Source organism: Nerophis ophidion, linkage group LG05, assembly GCF_033978795.1.
Source record: "Nerophis ophidion isolate RoL-2023_Sa linkage group LG05, RoL_Noph_v1.0, whole genome shotgun sequence".
Lineage (NCBI taxonomy): Eukaryota > Metazoa > Chordata > Actinopteri > Syngnathiformes > Syngnathidae > Nerophis > Nerophis ophidion.
Window position 1 is genome coordinate 62,920,218 of NC_084615.1, and position 23,306 is coordinate 62,943,523.

A 23,306-nucleotide genomic window follows, 5' to 3' on the forward strand; every position below is an offset into this window, starting at 1 on the left:
CCATCCCAAGCGGAGGCGGATCAGCAGCGCAGAGATGTCCCCAGCCGATACACAGGCAAGCAGTACATGGCCACCGGATCGGACCGGACCCCCTCCACAAGGGAGAGTGGGACATAGGAGAAAAAGAAAAGAAACGGCAGATCAACTGGTCTAAAAACGGAGTCTATTTAAAGGCTAGAGTATACAAATGAGTTTTAAGGTGAGACTTAAATGCTTCTACTGAGGTGGCATCTCGAACTGTTACCGGGAGGGGATTCCAGAGTACTGGAGCCCGAAATAAAAAAGCTCTATAGCCCGCAGACTTTTTTTGGGCTTTGGGGATCACTAATAAGCCGGAGTCCTTTGAACGCAGATTTCTTGCCGGGACATATGGTACAATACAATCGGCAAGATAGGATGGAGCTAGACCGTGTAGTATTTTATACGTAAGTAGGAAAACCTTAAAGTCACATCTTAAGTGCACAGGAAGCCAGTGCAGGTGAGCCAGTACAGGTGTAATGTGATCAAACTTTCTTGTTCTTGTCAAAAGTCTGGCAGCCGCATTTTGTACCAACTGTAATCTTTTAATGCTAGACATGGGGAGACCCGAAAATAATACGTTACAGTAGTCGAGGCGAGACGTAACAAATACATGGATAATGATCTCAGCGTCTTTAGTGGACAGAATGGAGCGAATTTTAGCGATATTACGGAGATGAAAGAAGGCCGTTTTAGTAACGCTTTTAATGTGTGACTCAAAGGAGAGAGTTGGGTCGAAGATAATACCCAGATTCTTTACCGTGTCGCCTTGTTTAATTGTTTGGTTGTCAAATGTTAGAGTTGTATTATTAAATAGAGGTCGGTGTCTAGCAGGACCGATAATCAGCACTTCCGTTTTTTTGGCGTTGAGTTGCAAAAAGTTAGCGGACATCCATTGTTTAATTTCATTAAGACACGCCTCCAGCTGACTACAATCCGGCGTGTTGGTCAGCCATAGGGGCATGTAGAGTTGGGTGTCATCAGCATAACAGTGAAAGCTAACACCGTATTTGCGTATAATGTCACCTAGCGGCAGCATGTAGATGCTGAAGAGTGTAGGGCCAAGGACCGAACCCTGGGGAACTCCACACGTTACCTTAACGTAGTCCGATGTCACATTGTTATGGGAGACACACTGCATCCTATCAATAAGATAAGAGTTAAACCAAGACAGGGCCAAGTCTGACGTACCAATTCGTGTTTTGATACGTTCTAATGAAATATTATGATCGACAGTATCGAAAGCAGCGCTAAGATCGAGGAGCAGCAACATAGATGACGCATCAGAATCCATCGTTAGCAATAGTTCATTAGTCATTTTTGCGAGGGCTGTCTCCGTGGAGTGATTTGCCCTGAAACCGGATTGAAAGGTTTCACATAGATTGTTGGACGCTAAGTGTTCATTTAACTGCTCCCCAACAATTTTTTCGAGGATTTTTGAAATAAAGGGAAGGTGAGACACCGGTCGGTAGTTTACCATGAGGTCAGGATCGAGGTTAGGTCTTTTAAGAAGAGGATGAATAACCGCTTTTTTGAATGCTAGGGGAACAGTGCCCGAGGAAAGTGATAAGTTTATAATATTTAGCACTGATGGACCTAATAATACAAAGAGCTCCTTGATCAGTTTCCCAGGAAGAGGGTCAAGTAAACATGTTGTCTGTTTTATTCCATTCACACGTTGTAACAATTCCTCTAATGTTATTTCCTCAAAACGAGAGAAACTATTTTGGAGGGCAGTATCCGCCGTATATACCATCGTGTCAGTGTTAATAGAACCCAGTTGTAGCTGGGACGCATTGTCTTTAATCTCCTTTCTAATTACTTCAATTTTCTTACTAAAGAATTGCATAAAGTCATCAGCTGAGTGGGTGGAGCTAATGGAAGGGGTCCCTTGTTGGGTTAGCGATGCTACCGTACTAAACAAACATTTAGGATTGTTTTTATTACGGTGGGTGAGATTTGAGTAATATTTAGCTTTAGCTAAGGTAAGCATGCGTTTATAAGTTATTAAACCATCACTCCATGCTTGATGGTGCACCTCAAGTTTGGTTGTGCGCCATTTGCGTTCCAGCTTTCTACATAATCATTTCTGAGCTCTAGTTTCTTCTGTAAACCACGGGGTACGCTTTTTTGGAGCCTTTTTTAACTTTAGCGGTGCTATGTTATCAATGGTTTCGCACAGGGCGTCGTTAAAGTTGTCAGTGAGGTTATCAATAGAGCCCACATATTTTGGGAATGGTGCCATTACCGGGGGCAGTAGGTCAGCAAGAGTTGTCGTTGTGGCCGTATTAATGTTGCGGCTGCTATAGCAGTTATTATTATTATTAGTTTGACGAACATGCGTCTGAACCTCGAATTTTATAAGGTAATGATCGGACAATACTTTAGTACACGGGAGTATCGTAACTTTGGAAACGGTGATACTCCTGACAAGCACTAGGTCTATCGTATTACCGTTGCGATGCGTGGGTTCATTTATTATTTGTGTGAGACCACAGCTATCAATTATAGTCTGGAGCGCTACGCACGGTGGGTCCGATGGGGTATTCATATGGATATTAAAGTCCCCCATTATGATTATATTATCGGCGTGTGTCACTAGATCAGCAACGAACTCTGAGAATTCATTCATAAAGTCCGAATAGGGCCCTGGGGGCCGGTAGATAACAGCCAGGTGTAGAGGCAGCGGTGTGACAGACCTCATAGTAAGCACCTCAATTTATTATTTATGTTAGGACTAAGGTTAAAGTTTTCGTTGTATATTAGTGCGACCCCCCCACCCCTTTTAAGCGGACGGGCAATATGCGCATGTGTAAAGTTAGGAGGACATGCCTCGTTTAGCGCAAAAAGTCGTTTGGTTTAAGCCAGGTTTCGCTGAGACCGATGACGTTAAGATTGTTGTCTCTGATGATATCATTAACTAACGTTTTGGGAGACAATGATCTTATGTTTAAAAAACCTATATTATAGGTAGTGGGCTGTTTTAGGGAATTTTTGATCAAATTATCCGTAGTAGCAATATTAATAATGTGTTTATTATGCCCAGTCCATTTAGTATAATTACGACCATATCTAGGAATTGATAGGACGGGAATTTTCCGATTGTTTGATTGTTGCTTTGATAAACTGCACGCATCATGGTTAGCCAACTCAGTAACGGGGATTTTCCGATTGTTTGATTGTTGCTTCGATAAACTGCACGCATCACAGTTAGCCACCTCAGTAAAACACATGTCCAACTCTGAAACACTCAAAGCAGAAAAAACTTGTTCTAATTTAACTGACTCCTTACCCAGACCAGTAGTCTCGCATCTTCCATTTAAATCCGGCTTCAGGATGGAGGGAAGTGGTGTTCTGTGGGGATTAGCCTTCTGCTTTGTTTTTAGCCCCGCTCGACATCCGCGTTTCCGATCACACCGCTGGCGTCTGCTCCGTAGACGGCCCCCGCTGCTACTATACTCCCCTGCTTCACGGGCCGCTGGATGTAGCCGCCGACGTATTCCCGTGCTAGTTAGCAGGTCTAGCAAGCACGCGTCTATCAGTCCAAAACGGCCCGATATGTCCACATCAAGAAGTGTCTGGCGGTCGTACGTGATCACGGAGTGACCACGATGTGAACCAGCCATGAAGTTTGCAGAATTGTCCGGTATTTCTGCCAAATATTCCATCTTTAGCAAGCGCTCCGTGATGTTGCAGCCCGTCCGGGCGCCGCCATCTTGGAAAAAACCCACTATTCATTTCCCTGTGACGTCATACAGGGCTGCCAATACAAACAACATGGCGGTTACCACAGCAAGATATCGCAACATTAGCTCGGATTCAGACTCGGATTTCAGCGGTTTAAGCGATTCAACAGATTACGCATGTATTGAAACAGATGGTCGGAGTATGGAGGCAGATAGCAAAAACGAAATTGAAGAAGAAATTGAAGCTATTGAGCGAATAGCTATTGACGCTATTCGGCCATAGCGTGGGTGAACCTAATGATGTGGCCCATAGCATGGCTGCCTTATTAGCATCGCCGGTAAAATGTGCGGACCAAACGATCAGGGCTTTCGCATCTCGTGACACTGGAGCAACTTAAATCCGTCGATTGGTAAGTGTTTGTTTCGCATTAAATGTGGGTATCCAGTTTCAAATGTACATACAGCTAGCGTAAATAGCATGTTAGCATCGATTAGCGTAGCATGTTAGCATCGATTAGCTGGCAGTCATGCCGTGACCAAATATGTCTGATTAGCACATAAGTCAACAACATCAACAAAACTCACCTTTGTGATTTCGGTGACTTAATCGTTGCAAATGCATCTGCAGGTTATCCATACATCTCTGTGCCATGTCTGTCTTAGCATCACCGGTCAAATGTGAAGACACTTTGGTACATTCAATGGGGGTCTGGCGGCAGATTTCTTGCCAGTGGTGCAACTTGAATCCCTCCCTGTTAGTGTTGTTACACCCTCCGACAACACACCGACGAGGCATGATGTCTCCAAGGTTCCGAAAAATAGTCAAAAAAATGGAAAATAACAGAGCTGAGACCCGGTGTTTGTAATGTGAAAATGAATATGGCGGGTGTGTTACCTCGGTGACGTCACGTTCTGACGTCATCGCTAAAAGACCGATAAACAGAAAGGCGTTTAATTTGCCAAAATTCACCCATTTAGAGTTCGGAAATCGGTTGAAAAAATACATAGTCTTTTTTCTGCAACATCAAGGTATGTATTGACGCTTGCATAGGTTTGGTGATAATGTTCCCCTTTAAAAGAAAAAAATGCCACATTTTAAAGGGGTAGGGTAACAATAAAAATAATGTTTTTTACTGACACATCAGTATGAACAGTTAACTAGTTGATGCAATGTGAAATTACTTAATATTTCACAATATATACAATATAATATATAAAGCTGTGTTTAAAATGATATAATATATACCCTCCGTGTTGAAAATGTGTGTATCAAATTTGAAACTAATTTAGTCAATTGGCATTATTAATACCATCAATCAACATTAATCAATCAATCAATCAATCAATGTTTATTTATATGGCCCTAAATCACAAGTGCCTCAAAGGGCTGCACAAACCACAACGACATCCTCGGTAGGGCCCACATAAGGGCAAGGAAAAACTCACCCCAGTGGGACGTTGACCATGATGACTATGAGAAACCTTGGAGAGGACTGAAAGCAATGGATGTCGAGCCGATCTAACATGATATTGTGAAAGTCCAATCCTTAGTGGATCTATTGTAACCGTGAGAATCAAGTCCAAAGTGGATCCACTATAGTAGCATACAACATACGTATGCTTAAATTGAGCAAAATACGTAAATATCACATTACTATGAATGTGCCTGTTATTACATTACATATATACTTACAGGGTGTGTATAAGCAGCTTGGCAGCTCTACAATCATCAGAACAAACATACTATGGAACAGTACAATATATATCCAATTGAACCCAATAACAATACTATTGATCAAATGTGATTAACTTGGAGTTACACCGCTTTCATTTGATATTCAGAGAAAGCAAATTGACTCCATCCATGTTGTGTCCCGGCAGGCATGCGGACTGTAGAAACAACATAGTGTGAGCTGATGTCAACAGAGACATTGTATTGTCTGTTGATGTGTCTGTTCCAGTCCCCGCCAAGACGCAGGGGAGATGGAAACATGAGCAGAGTCACATCTTCATAAAGGACAGTCTCTGCACGCCCCAGGCTCTGGGCTGCCATTCAACTGTAGGCAGACTGCTTCCTGTCTGCGTGGGTAGTAAACTCCATCGCATCTTTTGGTTTGAATAGACAGCTCTTTCTAACGTGGCTCGGTGTAAGATGGTAACAGGAGAAAGCAACATATGCTTGACAGTGATCAAACATTTGTAGTGTGTGTGACACCTCCTACACAAAGCAGTGATGGTTTTGCCTACTGTCAGTTTTGGGGATTTGGACGTGATAATAAATACTTTGCTCAAAAAGATAGATAGATAGATAGATAGATAGATAGATAGATAGATAGACAGATAGATAGTACTTTATTGATTCCTTCAGGAGAGTTCCTTCAGGAAAATGAAAATTCCGGCAGCAGTGTACAGAGTTGAGATCAATTTAAAAAGTAAAAAGTAAATAATGGGGGTTTGAATGGAAACAAAATCGAAAAATATTACAATAAGAATAAAAATAAAAAGCAACAATGCAAATACAAATATAACAGTAAAATAAGAATATAACAAGAGAAACTAGGCAGTAGTGATCATGTTAATGATAAATAAATGGGTTGTACTTGTATAGCGCTTTTCTACCTTCAAGGTACCCAAAGCGCTTTGACACTACTTCCACATCTACCCATTCACACACACATTCACACACTGATGGAGGGAGCTGCCATGCAAGACGCTAACCAGCACCCATCAGGAGCAAGGGTGAAGTGTCTTGCTCAGGACACAACGGACGTGACGAGGTTGGTACTAGGTGGGAATTGAACCAGGGACGCTCGGGTTGCGCACGGCCACTCTCCCACTGCGCCACGCCGTCCCTGTTATTCATGTTATGAAAAAGTATTGCACTGTTATTGTTTTGCATCCCCCGTCATCCTAGAACCCCCTGCACCCCACCCCAGAGAGGAGTTGTACAGTCTAATGGCGTGTGGGACAAAGGAATTTTTGAGTCTATTAGTCCTGCACTTGGGATGAAGCAGTCTAGCACTGAACAGTCTCCTCTGGCTACTGATAACGGTATGCAGAGGGTGACAGGCATCATCCACGATGCTCACTAGTTTGTCCACAGTCCTCTTCTCTGCCACCGTCACCAGTGAGTCCAGTTTCATTCCGATTGTAGAACCGATCAGTTTTTCCAGTCTGGAGCTGTCCTTCTTAGATATACTGCCCCCCAGCTCACTACCATGTAGAACAGAACACTGGCAACCACAGACTGGTAGTACATCCACAGGAGTTTTCTACAAATGTTGAAGGAGCACAGCCTCCTGAGGAAGTACAGCCTGCTCTGTCCTTTCTTGTACAGGTGGTCCGTGTTAACAGTCCAGTCTAGCTTGTTATCCACCCAAACCCCAAGGTACTTGAATGAGTCCACGGACTGTACCTCGACTCCCTCGATCACAATAGGTTGTGACCCTGGACTCGAACTCCCAAAGTCAATGACCAACTCCTTGTCCTTTGATGGATTGGGCTGCAAGAGGTTCGTGTGGCACCAGACAGCAAAGTCCCTCACCAGGCTCCGAAACTCCTCCTCTCTGATGCACCCGACGAAGGCTGTGTCATCCGCGTACTTCTGGATGTCACACATTTCTGAGTTGTAGCAGAAGTCAGCCGTGTACAGGGTGAATAGAAGAGGGGCCAGCACCGTTCCTTGTGGTGCTCCGGTGCTGCTGATCACAGTGTCAGACGTGATGTTCTTCAGTCTGACGTACTGTACTGTGGCCTGTCGGTGAGGTAGTTCGAAATCCAGGCAACCAGGCAGGTGTCCACTCGCATTCCGTCCAACTTGTCCTGGAGGAGGCGGTACTGGATGGTATTAAAGGCACTCGAGAAGTCCAGGAACAGGATCCTCACAGAGCCATTTCCCTTATCCAGGTGTGAGTTGGCTCGGTGCAGCAGGTAAAGGATAGCATCCTCCACACCAACGCCTGCCTGGTACGCAAACTGCAGGCTGTTCTGGGCATGTAGCACCTGTGGTCTGAGGAGGCTGAGAAAGAGCCGCTGCATTGTTTTCATTATATGAGAGGTGAGCGCCACTGGTCTGTAGTCGTTCAGCTCACTGGGTAAGTTATTTTTGGGAACTGGAACGATGCATGACGTCTTCCAGAGGGTGGGCACTCTCCCCAGCTGCAAGCTGAGGTTGAAGATCCGCTGGAGTGGTTCACCCAGTTCTGCAGCACAGGTCTTCAGGAGTCGGGGGCACAGCTTGTCTGGGCCAGCTGCTTTCCTTGGCTGTAGCTTCTTCAGTTGACCTCTTACCATGAATTGATTAACGTGGACCCCGACTTAAACAAGTTGAAGAACTTATTCGGGTGTTATCATTTAGTGGTCAATTGTACAGAATATTTACTGAACTGTGCAATCTACTAATAAAAGTATCAATCAATCAATCAATCAAACCTGGTCCGCAGAGATGACTAATGTCTGCGTAGAGGTGATTGAGGGGGGTGCTGCCATGGCTGGGGGGGAGGTGCGTTGAGGGGAGCAGAAGAGGGGGTGGCTCTGGTGGGGAGTGGGGGGTGGAAAGGACACGGGGTGGGTGAATCGGTTGAAGAAGTTATTCATCTCATTAGCCCTCTATATTGTCCCCGCAACAGCTCTGGTCTTTGTCTTGTGGCCCGTGATGGTGTTCACACCTTCCCAGACCTCCCTTATGTTGTTCTGCTGCAGCTTCTGCTCCAGCCTCTTCCTGTAGCTGTCCGTAGCCTCACCTCCCGCTGTGCTGCTCTCACTGCCTCCCTGTCTCCACTCCTGAAGGCAGCTTTCTTCTTGTCGAGGACAGCTTTAACCCTTTGTGTTACCCAGGGTTTGTTATTAGGGTAGCACAGAACCGTCTTAGCAAGGCAGATCACGTCCACGCAGAAATTGAGGTAATCTGTGAGACAATGAGTCAGCCCATCAATGTCCTCACATCCCAGGTTCATTATGTCTTCTTAGTCATATACTCTTTCAAAATTTCGGTAACACTTTAGTATGGAGAACATATTCACCATTAATTAATTGCTTTTTAAAGTAACAAAGACTTAATTTAGAGTTATTTTGGACACTAGGAGAACATAGAAGGGTTATGGTTACTAATAAGCAATATTTGCGAGGTCATTGAGGGAAGACTCTTAGTTAATGGCTTACTGGTTGTATAATAAGGCCATGCAGAATAAGGCATTAATAGTACTTAATAATGACTAATTAAAAACCAATATGTATAATTGGCATGTTAAGAAGCAACTAATTAATGGTGAAAATGTGTTCCCCATACTGAAATGTTATCAAATGTTCTTGTAACCAGACAATATTTTCGGTATGTTTAGATGGAATCTTTACCTGACATGTTTCGACTATCATCTGCAGTCTTCTTCAGAAGGGTCACCTGACCACTGTGACATGTAGCCTACAAGCTGTTCTTATAAGCGTGGCCAACCAGGTAGACTTGACAGGTAACTATATCGAAAATATTGTCTGGTTCCAAGAACATTTGATAACTCTTCAGTATGGAGAACACATTCACCATTAATTAGTTGCTTATAAACATGTAATATAATTGATTACAAGAACATTTGAAAGAGAATATGATGATAAATTAAAAAATGAAGGGAGTGATGTCCTGCTTTTTCCTGAGGCTACACTCATGTCTCTTTTTGTGCTTTTCCAATGTCTATTAGCAGGGGTCCTAATCACTTCGGTGCATAAGTAGCTGGGATTAGCAGCAGGTAACCTGATAGTTAGTCATCGCATTAGTGCACATGGCTCGCCTTGCCAGCAGAGAATAATTTCTGGAATCTGGCTGGAAGTCTTCTATCTCCGAGCTAATGAAACCATCCTGACACATCTCTCTACAAACACTAACTTTTATCTCCTGTCCTCCCGCAGCCTGCAGTAAAATGACCATTTTTCTTCTTATGGACGTGCCTCCGTGTGCATTTGTGTGTTTATGCCTATTGCCTATGTATGCGTGGAAAGCCCTCTCAATTCATCAAGATGTCACCTGTAATGGCTGCTAAATTAACCATGTGTTTCAGAAAGCAAAGCGGGCTTGACAAATTTCTTTATGGCAGTGGGTGTGTGTGTTCCACTCCTACCCACCTCTACTATGACCTTCTAGTGGGGGATTATCCACTATGGGGCCCCAACATCTCCATAGCAAACTAAGTCAAAGCTTGTAGAGACAGTCGAATGTAATTAATTTACTATGTTTTAATGTACTTTTTAAAATCTCTACTCTTATCCTCAGGACCGTTTCTCCCAGTAGGCAGAACACACACTGTGTGTGATACCCTACAATCCATGAGAAGCCCCATTTTGCATAAAGAGGGAAAGGGGGCTGTTTGCAACCTTTACATAGATGCATAGAGGGTGCTAACTTGGGTTTTAGGCATCATAGCTGGACCTCCTACGGCTTTCAGGACATATAGTTCAGTGTTGGGCAAAATACAAAAAAAAAGTCATTAATTACAGTTACTTGTTACTTTCCCAAAAAAGTATTGAATTACCACCTGAAATGCCGGTGTGTAATCACGTGACGTAGAGGCATTTCCGGATTTCAGGCGATGGTCTGGAGCGGGGGTCAGCAACCCGTGGCTCTTTAGAACCGCCGTATTTCAAAAATGGAAAAAGATGGGGGGAAAATATATTGGTTGTTTTAAGAATGTTTTTGTAGGAGGACAAACATAACACACAACTTCCTAGTTTTTAGAAAGCCCAATGTTTTGTGTCTATGCTTCACTGATGACAGTATTTGACCAGCGCCATTTTGTTCTACTAATTCTGGCAATCCCTGAATTCACCGTAGTTGGTTTACGTGTAAAACTTTGTCCGTCGCTGCCACAGAAAAACGTGTTTTATGCCACTCCTTCCTTGTCTCATTTTGTCCACCAAATATTTTATGCTGTGCGTGAATGCACAAAGGTGTGTCAGGCTTGTCCCTGACAGTTTGGTTATGTTTTAGTTTTTCTTCTGTGTTTGTCTTTGTTTCCTGTCAGCGCTTTTATGTTTGTTATTTCCTGCTTTCCTCCCTGAGCGCAGTTTCTCCTTAACTGCGGCTGATTGGCACCTGGCCACACCTGGTGTCAATCAGCCAACTGCTTTTTAAACCTGCCTTGCCATCCAGTCTGTGCTGGAGTATTGTCGCTTTTATTGTAGCTGTATGCTGAATCCGGATAGCTGTTAGCTGTCTTCTAGTTCCTGTTTTGCTGGTATTTTGTCGCCTGTCTCCGAGTTCCTGGTTTGTGTTTTGCCTTAATTTTTGAACATTAAATCATGTTTTCCTGCACAAAGCCTGCTTTCTCTGCATCTCGGGGTTCGTCACCAACACCTTGTGACAAGGTGAGCTTTGTTGATTATTGACTTGCGTGGAGTGCAAACAATCCATGGTAACATGCTATTTAGGCTATCTGTGTGTACATATTGTATCATTATACCTCGTTTGTAGGTATGTTTCAGTTCATTTAATTTCCTTTACTTACGTTTCTCTGTGTATTTACTTTATATTTGCATATCTCATGACGCATTATCTGTATGTAATGTTGGCTGTATTTCTGATTGTGTGCCATGTTGTTCCAGACCAGAGAAAATATTACCATGTTGTTCCAGACCACAGCAAATGTTACCCAGCTTGCAAAGATTGTAATAAATACATTACAATAAGACAGCCTGTACTTTCCTTTAACGTGGGCAGGCATATCTATCTATACCTTTGACAATTCTAAGCCAGTAATTTCCAGGAGTTATCTAACCCTCTGAGACATTTACTTAATGTGTTGCCTCCATTAGAACACTTAAATAAGGCCTTTAACACTTTGCAGTTCCAGACAGTTTTGTTTTTTGTATTTTTGGTCCAATATGGCGCGTTCAACATGTTGGGTTGTCGACCCCTGGTCTGGAGTCCCATTAGGCTGCTGTTTATTTACCTGCATCAGTGCAGATTTGGGCGTGTTTGAAAGGGTTAGAAACAAATTAAATAAGCGATCATGGAAACGGGGTTGAGTGGATTTAGACTCACATGAGAAAATAGTTTTTGAAATATATAAACCATTTATCATCACCAAGATGGTACTGCTTGCTAAAACCTTACTTCATTTGACACAGATTTAGAGAAGAAAAGATTGGAGGCACATCATGTCTTTACATCTGAAGGGGTCCACAAATGAACAATTAATCAGTGAAAGACGCTTTTGGATTTATTCCTGCATTGCTAAGTATTTCACGTAACGAGTGCCGTGCTGCTATGGTCGAGACGCTAATGAGAAAAAAGATGTTTGTTTTCAGTTGATTTTCTGCTACAAATATTAGTCTCGTCTACAATTCATGTTTGCAGTTATTTTTATGGTGTTCATATTTTGTCTCATTGTTTAGCTGTAGATGTCCCTGTTGTTCAGCAATGTTTGCTAGCTATATCAATACCCAATGCTGTTGACCCTAAGAGAGATGTATTCTTCTAGTTTATTAATACTATTAAGGACATTTTATTGATGCTGGCACCAAAGACGTCATCCGTGTTGAATAAAAGCCCTTGGCTTCCCTGCACAACAACCACATCTAAGCTTCTAGTGTCTGTTATGAAAATCAAACAACGAAAACACGGTGGATTGGACCAACAATCACAATAGTTATTACTAGGACTTAGCATGGCGTTATCATTTGCACATCCAGGGTTTTGGAGTTATATTTGGGCATATCAACCACAAAAGAAAACAAATGAATGTGATCTCTTGTGCTTTCTTTACGTTTAGTTCTTCTATTAAACACTACTAATGTATTACAAGAAATAGTGGTTAGAGTGTCCGCCCTGAGATCGGTAGGTTGTGAGTTTAAACCCCGGCCGAGTCATACCAAAGACTGTAAAAATGGGACCCATTACCTCCTTGCTTGGCACTCAGCCTCAAGGGTTGGAATTGGGGGTTAAATCACCAAAATGATTCCCGGGCACAGACCCCCGTTGCTGCCCACTGCTCCCCTCAACTCCCAGGGGGTGAACAAGTGGATAGGTCAAATGCAGAGGACAAATTTCACCACACCTAGTGTGTGTGACAATAATTGGTATGTTAACTTTAACTTAAATAAGCTTGATTACATCACAAAAAGTTTCTCAAACAAATCGAATGTTCAAACATTTTACAAAGTGATCGCTGCAGACACAAGCGGTCAGATTGTATTCCACAAGATGATGAAAGTGATATTTTTAAAAGCCGTTTCCTAACACACACTTTGTTTTTTTTCCCCCCTACCTTTATGAACCACTTGTTTTGGGACTCTATGAAAGCTCTTTCCTATCTTTCTATTTGAACGACTGGAACGTCCAAGAACAGAACAGCAGTACGACATTTTATGCTCAAACTTTACACTCACTCTCACTTGTTTTAATGCTACACATAAACTGAAAAGTGGAGGTGACGTCATATGCAACACAGCAATTGTTTATTAACATATGTAATTACTCAGGAAAGTAACTGATGTTTTACTTTTTATTTTAGTATATCTGGTGTATGCAATTGGGAGATGTTTAATGAGAGAAGAGTGTGTGAGCATATAAAAGGCGGTTCTTGTGGCCAAGTGAAGCGTTACATCAGTAAGAGCTCGCTCATTGGCTGTTTTAGCTCAGCATTGGTAATCTGCTGACTGGCCTGTGTCAGTCAGCACCTGCGGAATGTTTTCATTGACAGTTAATATAAGTGATTGAATGTGTCTCAGTGACTGTGTCGCACTTTGTCCACAAAGGGTATTGTAGGATTATTACTGTTGATGATTGACACTTTATTGAATGTTCATTATGCCCTTGTACCAGTGTGTGTGTGTGAGTGTGTGTGTGTGTGTGTGCGTGCGCGCGTGCGTGTGTGTGTGTGTGTGCGTGCGTGCGTACGCGTGTGTGTGTGTGTGTGTGTGTGTGTGTGGGCACGTGTTCGTGTATTTCTACCCTTCTTGAGACACCAACAAAGAGAAGTGCCTTCCATATGAGGACTGGTGAACACGTTAGGACCAAAATCATGGTCCCAATACGGAAAACCATTGCTTCTAATAGGGAGCCAAATACTAGAGTCTGTGAACAATGCTCCAAACTCTGGATTTTTTCTTGATTTAATGTGCATACAAAAGTAAACATTGACAGGTGCAAAGGCAGCAATACATGATAAAACAAAACGGCAGCTAAAGGACTTTCCTATTCATCCCCGAAAAAAATTGCCAGGTGAACAGTTGACCTTTTTCAAAATTTTACCAAGTGAAATTACGATTGTTATCATGATATTGCCAACAATTTAGTTTTCTTATAACATTTTTACTTTGTTGAGTAAAATTACGACTCTTTTCATAAAATTGCCAAAATGTTTTTCTTGCAAAATTGCGACTGTTATTGAGTAAAATTCCAACTTTTATCATAATATTGCACAAATGTTCAGTTTTTCTTATAAAATTTTGACTTGCGCTGAGTAAAATTACAACTTTTATCATAATACTAGAAGTAGACATGTTTGGGAGGTCTCAAGCATGTAATGAATACAAGAATGTGTGTGTGTGTGTGTGTGTGTGTGTGTGTGTGTGTGTGTGTGTGTGAAGTGTCTGAAGTGAACTTGCTGGGGTTCTAAAACTATTGTCCGTATCAACAAAATGGTGACTTTTGTTGAGTAAAATTACGACTCTTTTCATAAAATTGCCAGCATTTTAGGCTTTTCTTGTAAAAATTGTGACTGTTATTGAGTAAAATTCCAACTTTTATCATAATATTGCACAAATGTTCAGTTTTTCTTGTAAAATTTGGACTTGCGTTGAGTAAAATTACGAATTTTATCATACTACTAGAGGTAGACATTTTTTGGAGGTCTCAAGCATGTAATAAATACAAGCTTGTGTGTGTGTGTATGTGTGTGTGTGTGTGTGTGTATGTCGGTGCGTGTGAAGGGAACTTGCTGGGGTTCTAAAACTGTATTGTCCGCATCAACAGTAGCGTTGTACGTTACATCAAACGTATCGTAATTGACGATGTAACAGATAAAAGTAATTCGATTACTTGTTACTCGTATTATTAGTAACACCATTTTTATGTAACAAAACTTTTCCAAACACTGCTTAGTACCTAACACCTGCACGTGTTTTGGCTTTGTGTGTTTTAAGTAAATGATCCCAGTTTGGCAAGCTGACGTTACACATCATTGAATATGTATTCTATCATAACAACAACACGACTGTAAAGTGTTAGTTATTCCTCTGGGGCTGCTTTAGTACAAACCCCGTTTCCATATGAGTTGGAAAATTGTGTTAGATGTAAATAGAAAAGGAATTCAATTATTTGCAAATCCTTTTCAACCCTTATTTAATTGAATGCACAACAAAGACAAGATATTTGATGTTCAAACTCATAAACTTAGTTTTTTTTTTTGCAAATAATAATTAACTTAGAATTTCATGGCCGCAACACGTGCCAAAGTAGTTGGGAAAGAGCAAGTTCACCACTGTGTTACATCACCTTTTCTTTTAACAACACTCAATAAACATTTGGGAACTGAGGAAACTAATTGTTGAAGCTTTGGAAGTGGAATTCTTTCCCATTCTTGTTTTATGTAGAACTTCAGTCGTTCAACAGTCCGGGGTCTCCGATGTCGTATTTTACGCTTCATAATATGCCACATATTTTCAATGGGAGTCAGGTCTGAACTGCAGGCGGGCCAGGAATGTACCCGCACTCTTTTTTTAACAAAGCCACACTGTTGTAACAGGACTGAATGTGGCTTGGCATTGTCTTGCTGAAATAAGCAGGGGCGTCCATGAAAAAGACGGCGCTTAAATGGCAACATATGTTGTTCCAAAACCTGTATGTACCTTTCAGCATTAATGGTGCCTTCACAGATGTGTAAGTTACCCATGCCTTGGGTACTAGTGCGACCCCATACCATCACAGATGCTGGGTTTGCGTCGATAACAGTTTGGATGGTTCGCTTCCCCTTTGATCTGGATGACATAATGTCCAATGTTTCCAAAAACAATTTGAAATGTGGACTCATCAGACCACAGAACACTTTTCCACTTTGCATCAGTCCATCTTTGATAATCTCGGGTCCATAGAAGCCGGCGGCGTTTCTGGATGTTGTTGATAAATTGCTTTCACTTTGCATAGTAGAGCTTTACCTTGCACTTACAGATGTAGCGACAAACTGTTTTTAGTGACAGTGGTTTTCTGAAGTGTTCCTGAGCCCATGTGGTGATATCCTTTAAGATTGATGTCGGTTTTTGATACAGTGCCATCTGAGGGATCGAAGGTCACGGTCATTCAATGTTGGTTTCTTGCCATGCCGGTTACGTGGAGTGATTTACCCAGATTCTCTGAACCTTTTGATGATATTATGGACCGTTGTCACACCCCGCCTCGGGTGAAGGTAATGTAACCTTTGCAAACCAGACTTCAAATCAAGGATGGCAAGGCACGCAGTAGTAACAGTTTACAAACATTTATTTAAATCCCACAAAGTGTCAAAAGGTGAACAACAACAGGAAGACAAAGCACCCACAATCTCAGTAGTTGTTTGATGTATGCAGAGCGAAACTCTTGCTCAGGACAGAGAACCTCCTCTGGCATTGACAGCCAGCAGACTGGCATTTTCCCACTAGCTAGGACCAATTTGACAGGGGAAATTACGAAAACAGTTATTTTGTAAATTTAACCATAAATAACCATCAGATGTCTAAAAAGTATTCACATAGTACTTTTGCATTTTTAAAGCAATCATTTTTGTACACAGTGTATTCAGGTTTAGACAACACAACTTTCGAATGTCCAGTGTCCCTCAGCAACACCCAGCTCCTGAAAGTCATGGTTTGGCCCAAATTAGGCCTAATTAGTCAAAGCAGGTGTGCTCAGCTATATAAATCCTTCAGACCCATCCTGACTCTTTTAGCCAGACATGGTGAGTGACAGCTTACAATTTGTTTTTTGAGCATGCTTTCCACTGACTAAAAAAATGTGCATGGTTTGAGAGGAAGCCAAAAGGTCAAACAGTGACAGTGTGGGGTCAAACTGTCACAACCGTAGATGTGGAAATCCCTAAATTTCTTGAAATTGCACTTTGAGTAACGTTGTTTTTAAACTGTTTGACTATTTGCTCACGCAGTTGTGGACAAAGGGGTGTACCTCACCCCATCCTTTCTTCTGAAAGACTGAGCATTTTTTGGAAGATGTTTTTATACCCAATCATGGCATACACCTGTTCCCAATTAGCCTGCATACCTGTGGGATGTTCCAAATAAGCGTTTGATGAGCATTATTCAACTTAATCAGTATTTATTGCCACCTTTCCCAACTTCTTTGTCACTTTTTCCATTTTCTACCGCTTATTCCCTTTTTGGGGTCGCGGAGGGCGCTGGCGCCTATCACAGCTACAATCGGGCGGAATGCGGCGTATACCTTGGACAAGTCGCCACCTCATCGCAGGGCCAACACAGATCGACAGACAACATTCACACTCACATTCACACAATAGGGCCAATTTAGTTTTGCCAATCAACCTATCACGAGTTGCTGGCATCAAATTCTAAAGTTAATGATTATTTGCACAAAAAAAAAATATATATATCAGTTTGAACATCAAATATGTTGTTTTTCTAGCATATTCAATTGAATATGGGTTGAAAATGATTTGCAAATCATTTTATTCCGTTTATATTTACATCTAACACAATTTCCCAACTCATATGGAAACAGGGTTTGAATGTGTGCACGTACTCTGCATGACTATAGTATGTGTGCACGCACTCTCTGCATGACTATAGTATGTGTGCACGCACTCTCTGCATGATTACCAGCGGTAAGTGACAAGCCTAAACGCAAACAAATTCCTCGGAATGTTGATACATTTTCTTTCAATTCAAATAGTAATTGTGAAAAATATAAAATTGAAAACTATAAATGTTTTGTTTAACCACTAATGGTAACAAAATCTATTGTTATACATTTTCAGTTCATATGAATGACAGGGGCTTCACGGTGGCAGAGGGGTTAGTGCGTCTGCCTCACAATACAAAGTTCCTGCAGTCCTGGGTTCAAATCCAGGCTCGGGATCTTTCTGTGTGGAGAGTGCATGTTCTCCCCGTGAATGCGTGGGTTCCCTCCGGGTACTCCGGCTTCCTCCCACCTCCAAAGACATGCACCTGGGGATAGGTTGATTGGCAACACTAAATTGACCCTAGTGTGTGCATGTGAGTGTGAATGTTGTCTGTCGATCTGTGTTGGCCCTGCGATGAGGTGACGACTTGTCCAGGGTGTACCCTGCCTTCCGCCCGATTGTAGCTGAGATATGCGCCAGCGCCCCCGCGACCCCGAAAGGGAATAAGCGGTAGAAAATGGATGGATGGATGAATGACAGGGTGCTTCATTTGAAATTTTATGGAGATCTTATTGCTGCCCCTTCCTGCTCTGTTACTAATGAGAATATAATAGCACAATCCCCCTGCTGTTGTCACAGTATTAAACCGTTATACTAGTAAGGTAGAAGTCACAGGTTTGATCCCTGGCGGGAGTTGTGGCACAAAGATTTGCTCATTTGTTTTTTCCAATTATGTTGATTCTGTTATTTGGAAGAACACTTTATTTACCGTGTATTCTTCTCAGTCTATGACATGCACCTAATTGAATCAGGTTTGACTCAAATAGTTTAAACACTGTTTCGCACAATGTTTAAAAAAGTGTAAAAAAAAAAGCATGCATGCGTGTGTGTGTGTGTGTGTGTGTGTGTGTGTGAGAGACTGTATGTGTTTGAGTGTGTATGCATGCATGTGTGTGTGTGTCGGAGGGGGCTTGAAATACAATTCTGCTTAGGTCCTCAATGTAGCCAGTAGAGGCCGTAGCTATAGAACTAAAACTTTATTTGTATCTGAGTAGGTTTGATTAGGAGGGCAGTGGGCACTCATGTGGTCAACATCTGTTACGAGGAACAATTTAATGCGGGGGTCTCCAACTTTTGTTGCACCAGGGACGAGTTTTATATAGGCATTATTTTCACGGACTGGCCTTCCATGTGTTGCAGGTAAACAAGGCAAAAATAGGTAGATTCAAAATACAACTCACCATAACACGCTACACATTTGCACACTTACATTTTATATGTTCATTACTGTGCATTGTCCCATGTAACAGAATTAAATTAAATATATCAAATGGCGACTTCCTATCAGGTGTTTTGGTCAGGCTTGCCACTGACAGTTTGTTTGTGTTTTAGTTTTTCCTCTGTGTGTGTTTAATATTTCCTGTCCTTAGTTCCTGTCAGCACTCTTATTTTGGTTCAGCTTCCTGTTTGTCTCCATGTGTGCTGTTTACCCCTCAGCCGCGGCTGATTGGCACCTGGCCACACCTGGTGTCAATCAGGCCACTTCTATTTGAGTCTGTTTTTGTCCTCCAGTGAGTTGCTGGATTATTGTCTTGTCGATGTCACTTCTTGTCGCTCCTGTCGTGTCATGTCGTTGCAGCGTAGCGGTAAGCTATATTTGGTAGCTGTTTATAGCTTACTGTCTTTTGTTCCCTGCTTCCAGTTTTGTTTGTTCATAGCCTAGTTTGTTATCTTCTGGCTCCCATGCTAGCTCTTTTAGTTTGTTATCGGCCTTGTGCGGGCTTTTTGTTTGTACCCTTTTGTTTGGTTTTGTTGTAGTGTGTAAATTAAAACCAGGTTTTCTCATTCAATGCCGGCCTCCTTCTCTGCATCTTGGGGTTCGTCACAAACTAACTCTGACAGTTTCAATACACCTCTATGAACAAGATTAATGGTATGTCTAGTGGGACAGGTCAAAGGGGACCTATCATGCAAAACCAACTTTTCTTACCTGTGGGACCTGCTTTTGTGTAATTGGCAGTGTTGGTCAGATTACTTTATAGAAGTTATTAGAGTTGCAAATTACTTCTGATAACAAGTGGTTCAGTTAGTAATTCCGTTACCTCATTGTGAGAGTAATTAGTTACTCAGTAAAGTAACTGTGACATATTTCTTCATTGTGTTATTTTATACGCTATTAAGTTCAATAATTAATGTCAAATAATTTCATTAACTGATTGAAGAATAAAAACACTATATACAGTATTTTAGATCATCTGACATTCAATGTATAAATGTATAAATATTCCATAAAGTAACATTAAATATTGAAAGTACAAAACCCATTACGGTACCAAAAATGTAATTTTAAGTCAAAAGACATGAATGGACATTTGGCCTTTAAGAAATACAGCCTAAAATAACTTATGATAAAACTGTTCGCAAGTTTTGGGCAAATAAATGTCATGCATTGAAGTTTCAACGTTTCAAAATGTTCCTGAATGTCATTCTGATTCTGAAACTGCATATGTGTTCAAATATATCAGGGTCTTTTCTACAGCTAATATTAATAATGCAATGAGTCATCAATTGTGATTAATCATAATTAATCTAAATTCAAAAATGTGATTAATATGATTTAAAAAAATATCTTAATTAATGAGATGAATAACCCCATTACCCTTTCACGCTGGTTTTAACAACAGTGGTAATTGGGCCCCCATGAGTCTCGAAAATTTCAATTTACACCATGGAGGCATTGAAGATATATTTAAAAATGCTTTCCTTAATACTTCTTCCAAACAAGCCATCTAAAATTTGCTCTGTCCTGTGACATCCACAGATACCCTGGTAAATGGTAGACATTTACCTGGAGATCTTGCGCCACTCCACCATTGTACTCCAATGCTGTAATCAATAAGTTCCTTATTTTTCTGTGTCCTCTTGTTGTGGGGCAGACTGGTTCGTACATGCACATGCATCCTTCGCTGTTGCCATTTCTAATATAAAGTAGCATACAGTTCTAACTCATATCTGTCTGTAGACTCGATATGGAAGCGCTGAAAACTACAACGTGGCTGATGGGGAGAAGACGCAGTCAAAGTGGCGGCACGTAAATAAGATTACCCACAAAACAGTGCATCCTGAAGAGACGGTCAAAAAAACGCTTGAAAATGGTCTGTAAAGCATAATCTTTGCATTATTTTGACCAAAGAACCACCAGTACATGTTCAATCAATCAATCAATCAATGTTTACTTATATAGCCCTAAATCACTAGTGTCTCAAAGGGCTGCACAAACCACCACGACATCCTCGGTAGGCCCACATAAGGGCAAGGAAAACTCACACCCAGTGGGACATCGGTGACAATAATGACCCAGTGGGACGTCGGTGACAATGATGACTATGAGAACCTTAGAGAGGAGGAAAGCAATGGATGTCGAGCGGGTCTAACATGATACTGTGAAAGTTTAATCCACAATGGATCCAACACAGTCGCGAGAGTCCAGTCCAAAGCGGATCCAACACAGCAGCGAGAGTCCCGTTCACAGCGGAGCCAGCAGGAAACCATCCCAAGCGGAGGCGGATCAGCAGCGCAGAGATGTCCCCAGCCGATACACAGGCAAGCAGTACATGGCCACCGGATCGGACCGGACCCCCTCCACAAGGGAGAGTGGGACATAGAAGAAAAAGAAAAGAAACGGCAGATCAACTGGTCTAAAAAGGGAGTCTATTTAAAGGCTAGAGTATACAAATGAGTTTTAAGGTGAGACTTAAATGCTTCTACTGAGGTGGCATCTCTAACTGTTACCGGGAGGGCATTCCAGAGTACTGGAGCCCGAACGGAAAACGCTCTATAGCCCGCAGACTTTTTTTGGGCTTTGGGAATCACTAACAAGCCGGAGTCCTTTGAACGCAGATTTCTTGCCGGGACATATGGTACAATACAATCGGCAAGATAGGATGGAGCTAGACCGTGTAGTATTTTATACGTAAGTAGTAAAACCTTAAAGTCACATCTTAAGTGCACAGGAAGCCAGTGCAGGCGAGCCAGTACAGGCGTAATGTGATCAAACTTTCTTGTTCTTGTCAAAAGTCTAGCAGACCAGTGTTTTTCAAACTTTTCTGAGCCAAGGCACATTTTTTTCATTGAAAAATACGAAGGCACACCACCAGTTAAACTCCACGAAGTTGTCATTTTTTTTTAGATTGTTGTTGTTTTCCTGTGTATAGTGTATTAGTTCCTATCTTGCGCTGTTATTTCAGTGGCTCTTCCTGTTTTGTTGATGTTTTCCTGTAGTAGCTTCACACCTTCCTATGAGTGCTATTGGACGGTGTGGCGCAGTGGAAGAGTGGCCGTGCGCAACCTGAGCGTCCCTGGTTCAATTCCCACCTAGTACCAACCTCGTCACGTCCGTTGTGTCCTGAGCAAGACACTTCACCCTTGCTCCTGATTGGTGCTGGTTGGCGCCTTGCATGGCAGCTCCCTCCATCAGTGTGTGAATGTGTGTGTGAATGGGTAAATGTGGAAGTAGTCTCAAAGCGCTTTGAGTACCTTGAAGGTAGAAAAGCGCTATACAAGTACACCCCATTTATCATTTATTGCCTGACTTGCTTTGTATTGGCAAATAAGACTATTTCAGTTGTGTGGACGCTATATCCTTCTTTGTGTGGACATTGTTGATTGTCATGTCATGTATGGACACACACTGTAAGTCTTTGCTGTCGTCCAGCTTTCTGTTTTTGTTTACTTTCTAGCCAGTTCAGTTATACTTTCGTTTTGCATAGCCATCCTCATGCTTCAGTGCCTTTTCCTAGCGGGACTTGCCTTTTGTTCATTTTTGGTTTAAGCGTCACATACCTTTTCACATGCATGCTGCCTTCCGTTGTAGTCTGCATATTGGGATCACGACAAGTCATCCTCGATGCGCTCCGACTTCTACAAACCAATGAACTACCTGCTGCCACCTACTGACATGGAGTATTACAAACCCCGTTTCCATATGAGTTGGGAAATTGTGTTAGATGTAAATATAAACAGAATACAATGATTTGCAAATCCTTTTCAACCCAAATTCAATTGAATGCACTTCAAAGACAAGATATTTGATATTCAAACTCATAAACTTTATTTTTTTTTTTGCAAATAATAATTAACTTAAAATTTTATGGCTGCAACACGTGCCAAAGTAGTTGGGAAAGGGCATGTTCACCACTGTGTTACATCACCTTTTTTTTTTTACAACACTCAATAAACGTTTGGGAACTGAGGAAAATAATTATCGAAGCTTTGAAAGTGGAATTCTTTCCCATTCTTGTTTTATGTAGAGCTTCAGGCGTTCAACAGTCCGGGGTCTCCGCTGTCGTATTTTACGCTTCATAATGCGCCACACTCATTTTCGATGGGAGACAGGTCTGGACTGCAGGCGGGCCAGGAAAGTACCCGCACTCTTTTACTATGAAGCCACACTGTTGTAACACATGGTGAATGTGGCTTGGCATTGTCTTGCTGAAATAAGCAGTGGTGTCCATGATAATGTTGCTTGGATGACAACATATGTTGCTCCAAAACCTGTATGGACCATTCAGAATTAATGGCACCTTCACAGATGTGTAAGTTACCCATGCCTTGGGCACTAATACACCCCCATACCATCACAGATGCTGGCTTTTGAATTTTGCGCCTATAACAATCCGGATGGTTATTTTTCTCTTTGTTCCGGAGGACACAATGTCCACAGTTTCCAAATAAAATTTGAAATGTGGATTCGTCAGACCACAGAACACCT